This window comes from Bos grunniens, chromosome 3 (genome assembly GCF_055505025.1).
Source record: "Bos grunniens cultivar Pamir isolate PY7600 chromosome 3, Bosgru_T2T1.0, whole genome shotgun sequence".
Classification (NCBI taxonomy): Eukaryota; Metazoa; Chordata; class Mammalia; order Artiodactyla; family Bovidae; genus Bos; species Bos grunniens.
Genome location: NC_141167.1, coordinates 16,944,167 through 16,958,371, shown reverse-complemented (window position 1 = coordinate 16,958,371; position 14,205 = coordinate 16,944,167). Strand labels below are relative to the sequence as shown.

General features: G+C 50.4%; 1 protein-coding gene across 6 annotated transcripts in view; it reads left to right on the top strand.

Annotated features, from left to right (window-relative positions):
* HIVEP3 (HIVEP zinc finger 3) overlaps positions 1–14,205 on the top strand; it is a 560,729-nt gene that overhangs the window by 361,086 nt on the left and 185,438 nt on the right. Inside the window, exon 1 of one of the 6 annotated variants that reach the window (XM_086382267.1) lies at positions 3,910–4,025. The exons of the other annotated variants lie outside the window; for them this stretch is intronic. The gene's annotated coding sequence lies outside the window, so the exon portion shown is untranslated. Of the gene's footprint in view, positions 1–3,909; positions 4,026–14,205 lie in introns of those variants that run through there. 6 annotated transcript variants of the gene reach the window in all.

The window sequence follows — 14,205 nt, the reverse complement described above, 5'->3', positions numbered from 1 at the left end:
CAGGAAGGATGCTGTGTCCCCCTGAGTCCGGGCATTGCCTCATCCTTCTCTGATATTGTGGCTTTTGCTCCAGGAAGATGGATGTCCCAGCTAGTCCAGGGCTTTCAGATGAGCTAAGACTTCCAGCAGGGACTTTGCTGCAGACCTCCTGAGCAGTGTGGGCCAGTGAGGTCCATCCTTTGGTCAGGAGCAAGTGCCCTGGGGCAGTCCCCCTCCCAGGACAAGGACGCGCCCATTTGGGAGATGGAGGGACACGCCCATTTGGGAAATGGAAACACTGAGGCACAGGAAGGAAAAATGACTCACTTAGACTGCCTCAACTCTGTCTAGGTAGGTGAGTTACTCACATGAATGAAAGAACCATTGTTCACTCAAGGTAAACGTGAAAATTAGAGGCAAAAGGTCTTCTTGCTCCACCTTCCCCCTCACATTTTACTTCCAACTTAGAGAAAGTCTAGGTGGTCTATGAGCCTTGCTGTTCTCTGCCCTGGAAGTTCCAGCCTCTGTGCTTCTGTACTTTTGTCTCATTTCATTTTGTTTTCTGCTTGTGACACTGTTTTCCATATTGAGCAACGAAGTCTGTTTAGCCAAATCCTCCGCATTCTTTAAAGCTCAAATGAAACCCTTCTCCTTTTCCTCCTCCTCCTCGAGGACATCCTCTGGGTTCAGGCCTGGCTGCCCTTGTGCAGCTGCTTTCCACGGCTGCTGCAGCGCATTCTGAGCCCTCTGTTGCGGCTGTCTGGCCTTGGTCTCTCACCATGCCAAGGGTGTGTTTCTTACCAGTTCACCAAGTTACGTGCTCTTGCCCTCCCAACCTTCGGGTAGGTCCTGGTACCATCAAGGCTAGTTTCAGCACAGTCAAGAGGGAGAGTTGGAACACGCACCTAGATCCCTAACTAGAATCCGCTGGAAGCTTCTTTGCTTCCCTTTGGTCTCAGCTCCCACTGCCCTAGGGTGGCTCAAGGTCTATGGTTATAATTGCAGCACATGCCTCTGTGTGTGGGGCGGGGGCGGGGGGGTGAGGGGGGGAGTGGAGGGGAGAAAGAGATACAGAGAAACACAGAGACAGAGGAGGGAGTGGAAAGAGAGTGAGGGGGATGGGGACTGGAGCAGGGAGCAGGCTCTGCCAGGCCACACAGGCCATGTTTCTGTTTCGAGGTGAGAGTGAAGCAATCCTTCTTCTCCATCAGCTAACACGCCCCGCAGATGCTCTGTGGGATGCTAAGTCTGCGAGCTGGAGCAGGCCAGCCATTCTGATTCCAGCAGGGTCCAATCTCTGTCACCTATAAAGACAAATACCAGTGTCCTTAAAGGTTCACTAATAATTATAACAACAGCTGCAGGCATCTAGGGCATTTACCATGCTAAGCACTTTACATGTGTTATTTTAATTTTTCCAAGATCTATTTGAGGTATTCTGATTTTTCAGTTGAGGAACTCAGGGTTCAGAAAGATTCCATGCCACAACAAGCAAAGGATGCAGACCCACAGCAGTCTGTCTACCCCCAAGCCCATGCTCATCTCCATTGCCCAACAGAATCCTATGGCTTAGGAGCCTGGACTCCTAGGTGTAAGGTCCTGGCTTTCCTGCCAGTCTCCATCTGTGGGACATTAACTGCACCAGGCCTCAGTTTCTTCCTCCTTAAAATGAACCAAATGCTGCTGAAGGGCCCCGCCAACTGTCACATGCTGAGAAGCTGATTCTGAATTCTTGATGCTAAGATGCAGTCATTTTCATGCTGTGATTCCTGGATTCTGGCCATAGACTTTAAGATCCTGGAATCCTGTGATCCCCGTACCCTTCAATGCTCGTTAGAATATAGGTTCCATGGGGACATTAACTTCTGTCCATCCATACATTCAGTTCAGTTCAGTTCAGTCGCTCAGTCATGTCCGACTCTTTGTGACCCCATGAATCGCAGCACGCCAGGCCTCCCTGTCCATCACCAACTCCTGGAGTTCACTCACACTCATGTCCATCCAGTCAGTGATGCCATCCATACATGCCCTGCTACAAGTCAGGGCCCAGCAGAGCCAGCACTTGACATCAGTCAATATTTGTTGGCTGAATGACTGACCCACCCCCACTTCTGCCTCCCGCTATGGTCAGCAGTCCGTGCCCACACTCTGGCTGGAGCCTATGTCCTGAAATGTGGCCAGTTAGCCAGTGATGCACTAGCTCTGGACCAGCAGGCAACAAATTTGCCCTCTAGCCCTGCTTGGCCACTAACCAGCAACATGACTCCAGGCAAGTCACCTAACCTCTCTAAGGATCTCTTTCCCCCATGAAGACTAGATGAAGAGTCAGAGAAACACACCAAGCTCATTCCTGCCTCCGGACCTTCGCGTGTAGCACTCCCTCTGCCTGAAACACTCTTTCCCATATTCATTTACTGCTGTCTATTTCCCCTATTGGAATTTGGACTCCAAGAGGGGTTTTGTTTACCTGATTCAGTGCCTAGAAGACACATAATGGGTGCTCAGTAATATTTGTTAAGGCAGAGACCAAGATTTGTGGACTTGCCCTGGCCCTGAGACCTCTGCCCAAGTTCTGGTCCCCAGATGCTGAGCCACTTGGGACAGCTCTGTGCCCAGGGGCTAACTTAGCCTGAACTCCCATGAGGCCCAGGTGGAAAATATACCCATTTTTTATGGTGTGTTGCTTGAGGTCTGGTGTCTGTTGCTGTCACTCACACAGCCAGAGAAGAAGGAGGATCCTATATTTGAGAGTTGGGAGAGTAAGGAGGAATAAGATGTCTGACCCTGCTGGGCTTCCACAAACTGCTTTGCTCACGTCTTCTCATCCTTCCCCAACTCTTCTCAGCTCCACGCAAGTCTTCACTGCCCATAGGAGAATGCAGACTCTCAACCTGGAATTCATGGCTCTCTGTGACCTAGCCCTGCCGTGATTGCCAATCTGCTTTTTCCCAGCTCTCCTAGGAGAGGTCTCAGCTGCAGTGTGGTCCAAGAACTACTTTCTCCAATGCACTAGACCAGTCCTCTCACCAAACTCTGCTTGTTTGTGCTATATTGTCTGCCCAGAATGCTCTCCACTGCTCCTCCTCCAGGAAGCCCTCCCTGACCACACCCGCCCAGAGACCTATCCCTTGTCTGGGCTTCTCCAGCTCTCCTAGACTTGCTTGCTTCTAGAGGATGCTCGAGAGTCAATATGTAGCTATTCCCTACATGGTGGGTGCCCCTCCCCTATGGGAAGCCCCATAGGCAGGAAGGGGAAAGGACTTGTTCCCTCTGTCCATCCTGGGCTTGATCAAATGAGGTCATGGGTGCGCCTTGTAAGCTGTAAAGTCCTGTCCCACCTTGGCCCAGGCCCCTTTATCTCTTACCTTAACTCTTCCACCAGCATCTCTGTGGGCCTCCCTGCCTCCAGTTCACATGGCCCATCTAGCATCCCTGCTGAGCTAGACACGGGGCCCTTCTGAAACACCAATCTGATCATTTCCCTTCTCCAGTGACTCTCCTTGCCAGTAGCTTCTGGCCCCATGAGCTTGTCCCCTGCTCTCAGACCCTCCTCCTTGCCTTTGTTCAAGTCATCCCTCTGCCCAGAATGTCTTTCCTTCTCCTTCTCCTCCTTGTTCTATGAGACCATCCCCTTCCTCCAGAATTCCCTGACCCTCCAGGCACATCCAGCCACCCTGAGGGCCTCCGTGACCATCTCTGTGTGATGGCACCTCCCCAGCTGTGCCTCATTCCTCATTCATTCGCACAGATGCCTCCATGGTCTTCAGAGTTGGCTTGAAGAGAGAAGTGCTAAAGTAAGAGTTTCTCCTGGTGGGAGGTGTGATCCACTGAAGATATTCTGTGAGCCAGGCCTGGTGCTGTATAAACTCCAGTTTACTTAGGCCCACCTGCTGTCCTGAAAAAAAAAATCACTGTCTTTTTACCTATGGCAGGACTGAGGTCCAGAGATGCTGAGGGCCTGGCTCGAGGTCACGCAGCAGATGTGGCACAGGGATCCTGGTTGACTGATTTCACAGTTCCCTCCAAAGTGCATGATCGTGACAGAGGTAAAAATAACAGATCTCTTTCCAAAACGTAACTGTTAATGAACTACCTGGGGATTTGGGCTGTCTGGTTCCTCCATGTCTCCCGTGGGTGCGTCCATCTCAGCCCTGACAAGCATCTGGCTGATGTACAAGGGGCCACAGTCCCCATCCACCTTCCTGTCGACTTGGTCAGGCTTGCTCTGGGATCCTCCAGGTTACCTAGGCCCAGGCTCCAGACCAAGGTTAGACCTAAGGTGTCTCTGCAGGACTCCTCAGAGAGCCAGGGCCACCCTGTGCCCATGTCTGCCCAAGCCTGATATCCATGTTGCAGATCAATAAATCTGTCTCTTGCTCTTCTCTCCCGACCATCTGTTCTCCCTGGTGGTCCCCAGGGAGTCTGCCAGGCTGGCTGCTATCTCCCAGGTTGGAGGGAAGAAGCTATTTTGGGGCCATCTGTTTGAGAGGTGCCTCCGGCTGGGGTTCCACAGCTGAGGGAAGCTGCCCAGGCAGTGGGGGGCTGTCAGGAGGGGACAGCAATCTGAGAATGAGAACCACCTTTATCTTTAGGCTTGGGGCCAGGCCATGCCAGCTCTCCCTTGACTTGGGCAGACCTGTGAGATCCCAGGCCTGGCTGAATCTTGGACATGTCACGGGGGCAGCTGGTGCCAGAGGGAGTGGTGAAGACAGTCTAAATGCTGTCTCCCCTCTCCTCCCCACCCCCTCCCTCTTTTAAAACACATACACACACCCTTAAAATTGGGTTGCCAGTGACAACCTGGCATATCATCTTCTTTTTATATTATTCTTAGCCCCTCTGTTGCCATAGCAACCGAACAATGCTTTTAAATATAGCAGTTAATTTTTTCAGCTCCAGAAACAAAGTTCTGGTGCTGTCCAGAAGGCCGAGGACTGGTTTCTCTCCTTGGGACAGAGTCCTTCAGACTCATCTCACCGGATGTCAGCCCCAGAGTGTAAGCTGGGGCTGGCTGTCCTCCAGCTGGCAGGAACCCTCGCTGTGTTCCCTCACCTGGTGACCCTTCAAAGTCAAGGTGTAGCAGACAGAACCCAGGTCCTTTCTATAGCCCCTCAACCCCTGAGACCCTCACTTTTCCTCTTTATGCCTCAGTTTCTTGAGCTGGGTAATGGGGGGGATGCTATATGCTTCCCAGATTTCAGTGGGGCTCAGAAGGATCTAAAGGAGGTGCAGATGGCCCTGGGAGACACTCAGTAAATCATCTGTGCTTCTTTTCCTTTCTCCTTCCCTTCCCCCATCCCTTTTCTTCCTTTCTCTGTTTCTGTCCTTACCTCCCTCTCTTTTGCATTTTTCTCAACCCCTACTCTCCACTGCTTTGAATTATTGATGTTAAATTCCCAGCCAGTAACATCAGAGGGTTAAAATCCATAACCAGCCTTCCTCTGGCCTCCCCTCGGATCGACCCTCCCTCCGTGGGCTGGTGAGCTCATCAGAGTCATTAATCATACATCATGGCTTGAGAACCCAGGGCCCTGTGGTCCAGCTGCTGAGCAATCCCGGGCAGGAGGCAGCCCAGGCAGGATGTCTTATGGAAGGGCCGGGCTGGCTCTGAAGCCTCGGGCAGAGTAAGATACCGTTAGTGGGAGGTTACCTGGGAAGGGGGTCTGACCACTGGTGGAGGGGCTACATGAGAGAGTGCTCCCTGGCCCAGTAGCAGGAAGTGTTATTTCCAGGTGCCCTTGACTCCTGACTTACTCCCACCATCATCTCAAACCTCTCCCCAGACCCTCTCCCAGGCTTGCTCACCACCCACTCACCTCTCTGTATTCCAGAGTTCAGCATGGCAGGGCTTTGAACAACAGGCATCAATGTTTCTGATGCTCAGAAGCAGTCAAAATATGGTAGGGACTGCCCATCAGGGAGTAAGTTTCCCATCATTGGAGAGGTCAACTAGAAGAGGTTGCCCAGGGGTCAGGACGTTGTGGAAAGGATTGTAGTACCAGGTTACAAGTAGAATAAACTCTGCCCTCAATCTATGATCCTATAATGAAAACAATAATATTAAAATCACCTTATAATTTTGCAGAACCTTTGCACTGATTATTATCCTCATTCATAATTTAAAAAAAAATAAAGTTAACTTGCCCAGTGTCATTAGGCTGATAAGAAGCTGACTCTGAATCTGCTTGTCTATCTTCCTCATGATTCTTCAAGTTCAGTTTTCCATGCTGGAAGCTGCATGGTGGGGGGTGTTGATGGAGCAGTGCTGAGTGTGGCTTTAAGCTGAGTTCCCAGCCAGTGGTGTGGAGACATGCAGGAGCCAGAGGCTGCTCCGGGTGCTGGAGATCTTTTTCTCCAGCTGGGACCAACAGCAGACGCAGGAAGAGACCATGAGTGCTCTCGGGGTTGTGGGAGCCTTGAGGAGGGACAGATGCTCTGGGATGCAGCCCAGGCACAGGTTGTGAGGGGGCAACTGTAGGAAGGGGAGGTGGCCGCCCTCTCTAGGCCGCTGTGGGCCACAGATTCTTGTGGACATTTAGCACCTCACTTTATTTAATCCCCCTCTGCTCTGTGAGTGCAGTACAACAGCCGGTTTTGACAGATGCTGTGCTGAATTTGTCAAGGTCATACAACTCAGAAGTGCAGGCACCGTGTGTGTCTGACACCAAGGCACCACTGACATCAGCGGGAGGTGACGGGGGGAGGGGCAAGCCTATGGTGTCTGGATGGCCCAGGGTCTGGCTGTCAGTCTTCATTGTCTCAGATGTGGGCGACTGGTGAGCCAGGAGGTGGTGACCGAACGGGCCTGGCCCCCACCCGGCACAGCTGCATGGCACTTTCCCCAACCCCGGGGCAGGATAGAGGTGGGGAAAGCGGTTGTGGGCACAGAGGGCATGCTACGCCCTGGAGAGGAGACCTGGGGCAGTTTCTGAGTCCATGGCTGGTCCTCTGTGACCCCTGAGGCAGGTTATCTCTGGGCCTTGGTTCCTTCACTCCAAAGGCAAAGTATTCACTACCCTGTGTATTTCTTGTGCTCAAGTTCATTTTTCATGGTTGGCATCAATCTGACTGTCTCTACTGAAACATCAGCCACAGCAGGTGCCTACTCTTCCCGTATCCTGGGGTTGTTTTCTCTGTAGCACCCTGACATTCTATCATATTCCTCTTCATTTATCTGACTACCTTTCTCTGCTGTGAAACTGTACATCCCACGAGGGCTGGGACTGAACTTTATTCAGGGCTGTGTCTCCAGCACCTAAGCAGCGCCTGGTACAGACAAGCCCGGGCACATAGTGAATGAATGAACGAATGCTTGACCACGTGATCAGGGTGGCGTCCCTCCTTCCTGCTTCGCCGGCTCTGTCCGTGCCTCCTCCTGGCAGTTGTCACAGGGCACAGGGTTTGCATGTGTGCCTTCTGTCTCCCCTATGCTGTCAGGTTCCTGGGTCTGAGCACAGAGCCAAGCCTAAAAGAGGTGCTTGATGAACGTTCGTGGAAGCGCTGAATGGAAGCCTTCCCCCCACCCAGGTGTCAGTTTCCCTATTTGTAGACTGTGAGGGTGCTCAGAGGCCTTTTAAGCGCCCTCCCTTGGTGACAGTCCGGGATTTGTCACCTGTTGGCTGGCATTTCTGCACCTGCCCTTGGGTGTATTTGCTGCTCCAGTGCTTGTCCTGACCCTCCAGGGTTGGTCACTGGCCAGAGCCTGACTTCCCCCTGTTGAGCAATTAAAACCCCAGAATAGCCTTTTGTTCAGAAACAGGTGCCTGGACCCTGTATTTATCTCCAGCGTGCATGCCTAGTGTTCTTGGGGCCCTGCCAGCCATGTGGTGGGCATCACTGGGACCACGCGGACTTCTCAGCCCCAAGAGGCCACCCCTGGCATCAGCAGACAGCCAGGGCCAAGAGGAGTGTGCACCCCTGAGAGCCAGGCACTTGTGGAAGACATCTCATGTCTCTCAGGAAGGCTTTGCAAGGTTGGTGTCATCAGCCTCATGTCACAGATGGGGCTCGAACACTGAGAGCGGCACCCTCCCTGTGGATGTGCCTCAAGCTCGCAGAACACGAAGGGACAGGACTGGGGTCCGAACACAGGGCCATCAAGCTTTTTCACTGTCCTGCTTGGCTTTCCCTGGTTGGTGGGTGCCATCAACACCCTGAAGCTATAGCCCAGCGACCACGGGTGAGTGGGTAAGAGAGGGGACCAACTCATGGATATACTCGTGGGGTCTACATTTGCAAGTAACCAGACTTGGTTTTTGATCTCACCTCTTGCCCCACTTCCATGCCCTCTGTGTGTTCTTCCAGGTTCTGTGAAATCTCACGTCCTCTCTGAAGGACATGACAGCAATCTAAAATGCTAGGGAGACAGACGCCTGGGACTTGAGATCAACCATGCCCATGGGGCTGGACAAGCACTCAGGGCCAGCCCAGGGGTTGGCAGAGGGAAAACCCAGTCCAGGCCTGCAGCAGGGACCAGAGAAACGGCCAACGTGGGCTGTCAAGGGGACATCCAGGCACTGCCACTTACCAGCCAGGTGACCTTTGGTAAGCTGGCCTTCAGATCCCTTTTCTATAAAATGGGACGAATGATAGCAACTGCCAGATGGGGCCCTCTTTGGGGATTTGATAAAGTGATCCCTGCAAAATGCTCAGATGGGCACCTGGCAGGGAGCACGTGCTTTACAACCACTGCTGACACTGCCGTCTCACCACCCTTCTGAGCAGTCTCAGCACCGGGCTCGTGGGGCTGCAGCTGGGAGCTGAGCCAAGGCTGAGAAGTAAGGTGTGTTGGGTCTTGGGAGCAAGGTGAGGCCAGTTTCAGAAATAGAGCACAGTGTTAGGGCAGGAAAGTGTGAGCCAGGGTTTCCTTAGATGATACTCACAATGGGGTGGAACAAGGGGTGGGACTAAGCTTTCAGGTGTTTCAGGGGACCCAGCTGTTGGAGGAGGAGAGATGAGGGGGAGGAGTCAGCCCTCACTCCAGGCTGAGGTAGGGGCCATTCCATCTGGCTCTGAAGAGTTAATTTACCATTTCACACGTGCTTGTCCTTTTGAAGCTGAACCATGGAACATGCAAGCTGGCAATGTCATTGACCACCCAGGGTCACACAGCAGGTTAAGAGCATGCCCCTGTTCTCTGTGCTTCTGTTTCCCCTTTGGCACTCCAGATGACCTTTTTAGGATCTTTGCAGCCAGGAAAATGGCCCCTAAAGACTTTCTGTGGTTTGTTCAGTGCTGGGTCAGGGTGGTGGGAGCTCTGAAGACATAGATGAGGATGCAACGGGAGGAAGCGCCTGATCCCTTGCTGATGCATGAAGAACAGGGTGGCGGGAAGAGCGTGGTCCATCTGCTGGGCCTTCAGACCAGAACAGGGTTGGCTCTCCAAGGCACGAGGTTGCTTACATACTGGCAGAAGCAGAGTGGCATAAGCTAGAAGTCTCACCGGGGATCTCCCAGCTCCTGATGGAAGTTGCTTCCTGAACTCAGCCTCTGTTAGTCCCTGCCTCCCCTGCTTCTCTTAGGCGCCATCCATCCAAGCTGCCAGTCCAATGCCTGAGCCAAAGCCAGTAGGGGTACCCAGGGGGCTGGCCTGGAATTGGCATGGTTGCCCTGAGCTCTGCATCTGGCATTCCTGGGGGTGGAGGTGGTGAAAGGGGAGTATTTACGGAGTTTCAGCCTCCACTAAACTCTGCCCTGCTGGTGACTCTATATAACTGGGTGTGTTTCTTTCTGCCTCTGCTTCCCTGTCTTAACCTTCAATTCCCTGAAAGGGTCAAAGACCCATTTGAACTTCATACCATGAGGCTCTGGCTAGTTCTTACTATTCCATCCAAACCATACGTTGAGTTGGATCTTATTCATTATGCCCTCAAGCTTCTGGCTGGGTTCTTGCCCCAAACAAAGAAGATGGCCAGGAAATGGCACTGCCATTCTTCTAACTTCAGAGACTGTCACTGCCAGAGGCTACCCATACTTACCCATAAGTGGCCCCCCTTGGACCTACCCACCCTCTGGATACTCCCTTCCTCAGGCTTCCTCCTGCCACTGGCCCTTGATGGTACAACCCCAGCCCTCTGGTAGGTACATGCTCTCAGATATGAAGTTCTAGCTGGGTACAAGGATGCTGTGGGCTGCAGATAACAGAAACCCAACTGCAGGTGGCTACCAGGGAAGCCCCAGCTTAATACAATGGAGTATTACTCAGCCATTAAAAAGAATACATTTGAATCAATTCTAATGAGATGGATGAAACTGGAACCTATTATACAGAGTGAAGTAAGCCAGAAAGAAAAACACCAATACAGTATACTAACGCATATATATGGAATTTAGAAAGATGGTAACAATAACCCTGTGTACAAGACAGCAAAAGAGACACTGATGTATAGATCAGTCTTATGGACTCTGTGGGAGAGGGAGAGGGTGGGGAGATTTGGGAGAATGGCATTGAAACATGTATAATATCATGTATGAAACAAGTCGCCAGACCAGGTTCGATGCACGATACTGGATGCTTGGGGCTGGTGCACTGGGACAACCCAGAGGGAGGGTATTGGGAGGGAGGAGGGAGGAGGGTTCAGGATGGGGAACACAGGTATACCTGTGGTGGATTCATTTTGATATTTGGCAAAACTAATACAATTATGTAAAGTTTAAAAATAAAATGAAATTTAAAAAAAAAAATAAAAGGGGTTTATTAACTCCAGAAGCCTAGAGATACGGACAGTTCCAGATTTGAATAACCCAGCAGCCCAGTGATGACAAGGGCCCATCCCTTTCCTGCTTTTCCTGCTCTGCCCACCTTCCCACCGACTCAGCATTCTCTCACCCAGGTCATAAGATGGTCCCAGGGGCCATTTGCAGGCACGATGGTGGATGGTGCAGAAGAGAATCATCTTTTCCAAAATCTCTTTCTTATCCCAGAGATCCTTCTTTTAGCTATAAAATGGGAATAAAAGGCCCCATTAGCCAGAATTGAGTCACATGCCTATGCCCGAACCACTCACGAGAAAGTGAAATGAAACTAGCATCACAGAATTGGACTAATGGTCTACCCTGTGGGCATGGGGAGGGGCTGGCCCCACAAAGGAAGGCTTCTGTATTCCACTTGAACTCTTCCTGTTTGCATTGCATCTTCCAGAGCCCCTGGTCGTAGCCCTTTGTAGCCAGGGAGGCCATTTTGGCTTCTTCCTCTCTGCATCTGTTAGGGCTCTTAGGTGTAAGTGACAGAAGCTGACTTTAGACACCTCAAGTGAAAAAGGAGTAAGTTGGAAGGATAATGAGACTCTCACAGAATTTGTAGGAAGGCTGGAGAACCAGGCTCAGAAAAGGATCCAGGGCCCCCTGGAGGAGCAGAAAACAGGAACGAATCACTGGCGGTCCTGTCCTGGCTGCAGAGATGGAAGATTCAGAGGCATGGGAGGAGCAAACAAAATACCTAGCTGAGCCTCACGTCATCCCTTGGGCTGCAGGGAGCCTTGCCTACCTGTCCATCAAGAGCAGGAGAACTCATTCCTCCAAAATGAAATCAGTGCTATTGCAGAAGTAGGGAGTGGCCAAAACCCAGCAAATGTCCACAGTAGCCCGTGATGCCTGACCCTAAGCCAAAGCAGAGATGGCACGCTTCATGTCCCTCACGTGGAGTAAAAGCTACATGACCTTAACTGCATGGGGATGGCCACTCAGAGCAGGAGACACATGAGCACCCCGTCACGACAAAGGCAGCCCTCTCTGACGTCACCCTGACAAGCAGAGGATTCTGTCAAGTCATTCTAGAGGCAACCTGAGACACTCATCTGAGGGATGGCTGCTCCTGGCTCCTCCCAGCTGCTCTCCAAATTCTTCTACTCATCAATTACAGGGAACTGGTGACAGCCCCAGAACATCCCTGAGACTTTCCTCAAAACTGCATAATTCAGAAGTCCATGCCCGGGTTAACCAAACTCCAGGAAGGATGGGTTACAGGCTTGGCCAGGTCCCTTGGGCCAAATAGCAAACTATGATGGAGCATCTACTATGGGGCAGGTAAGGCGGTAAGCACTTGGCAGACACTATTTCGTTTAATCCTCCCAACTGTTCTATCATATGGCTACGATTTTCCTTTTCTACAGGTGAGGGAACTGAGGCTTGGGAAGAGTTGATGATTTTCCCATGGGCAAGTCAGTAGCAGAGGAGGATTCAAATCTGATCCAGAGCCCCCTCTTTACCACTTCAATATACTGTCCCACATCCTGTTGCTAACTATGTTTTGTTCTTCAGGTTTCAAACAGAAATGAGATTGTAACCTTGGTTCATATATTTGTCCTCTAGGCTTATCCACCCGCCAAAGACCCTCCTCCTCGCTTGTTAGAGCCTCAGATGGCTCCAGAACTGCCACTCCAGAATGCCGAGTCCTTCCCTACCCAACCCAACACCCATAACGAAAGCACAGTTATGACGTGTGCTTTTTAACATCCCCAGTGAAACCTCGTCTTTGTGCTCGTAGTTGTGTCTTCTGCAGGACAGGGCTCTGCCTTCTGTGAGCACAGAGCATCCTTTCTGCTGCCCTCACCAGTGCCCTCAACCTGGCAAAGGACCAGGGGCTGTACAGGTCTCCAAGGGGTGGCGAATGGAGCCATTTGCCAGCTGGGCTCCAAGAACACCTAGAGGTGACACAGAACCCCATTCAGGGGCAGTCTTGGAGAAAGTTGTGAGGGTGACCTAAAACATGCCCTACTCAACTTCTACCAAGGCACCTCATCTTTATCTATTTTACACACTGGTCTTCAATGTAAGTTTTGTTTTCTGAGAAAAAAATTCTCTGCAGAAAGTGTATGCATTTATTGGATCCATTAATGCTATTCCCCACAAGATTCCACAAGTTCTTCCTTGAGCTATAAACTCCTATATCACCCTGGCCACTAGAATTGTCTTAGCTTAGCATTTTCTCTTTGACATCATTTGAAGGTCAATACTTGAAGAATAGTCATATATGCATGGAATACCTCAGTACATTAGTAAAGAATAAAGTTGTGCGCTGTTTTTTTTTGATACCCTTGACACAAAGACCCTGTTGACCAAGTCTTTCAGAAATCTGGGCCAGGAGGATTGTATTTCTGTAGTTCTCTGGCTCCTTCTTAACCACTGATGATAAAACCCATCTTGTTTCACTCCTTACCTTGGCTACTAGGATGCCCAGAGCTGAGATGTTCAACTATGCATCTCTCTTTTTAAAAGGTGATTTTTCCATCGTATGATACTTGTGTGTTTCCTAAGAATTAGAAAGTAAAGACAAGTACAAGGAAATAAAAAGCATAAATCACTTACTGTGTTTCTATCCCCCCAAAACTATTAATAATTTCATCTATTTTTCTGAGTTTTTTATGTTCAGTTTTCATGTGGTTTTGTTATATAGGGTTCTTTTTACATAGGCAAAATCATCCTGTATATAAAACTCTGTAGGTTGCTTTTATCAACCTGAATTGAAAGATAATCATGTTTTTAAAGGATGCAGAATATTTCATCAAGTAGGTCAGTCAGTCAGTCAGTCAGTTCAGTTGCTCAGTAGCGTCCAGCTCTTTATGACCCCATGGACTGCAGCACACCAGGCTTCCCTGTCCATCACCAACTCTCGGAGCTTGCTCAAACTCATGTCCATCGAGTCGGTGATGCCATCCAACCATCTCAACCTCTGTTGTCCCCTTCTCTTCCTGTCTTCAATCTTTCCCAGCATCAGGCTCTTTTCCAATGAGTCAGTTCTTTGCATCAGGTGGCCCACATAATGGAGCTTCAGCTTTAGCGTCAGTCCTTCCAATGAATATTCAGGACTGATTTTCTTTAAGATTGACTGGTTTGCTCTCCTAGCAGTCCAAGGGACTCTCAAGAGTCTTCTCCAACACCACAGTTCAAAAGCATATGTTCTTCAGCATTCAGCTTTATAGTCCAACTCTCACATCCATACATGACTACTGGAAAAACCATAGCTTTGACTAATGGACCTTTATTGGCAAAGTAACATTTCTGCTTTTTAATATGCTGTCTAGGCTGATCATAGCTTTTCTTCCAAAGAGCAAGCATCTTTTCATTTCATGGCTGCAGTCACCACATGCAGTGATTTTGAAGCCCAAGAAAATAAAGTCTCTCACTATTTCCATTGTTACCCCATCTATTTGTCGTGAATTGATGGGATGGGATGCATTGATCTTAGTGTTTTGAATGTTGAGATTTAAGCAAGCTTTTTCACTCTCC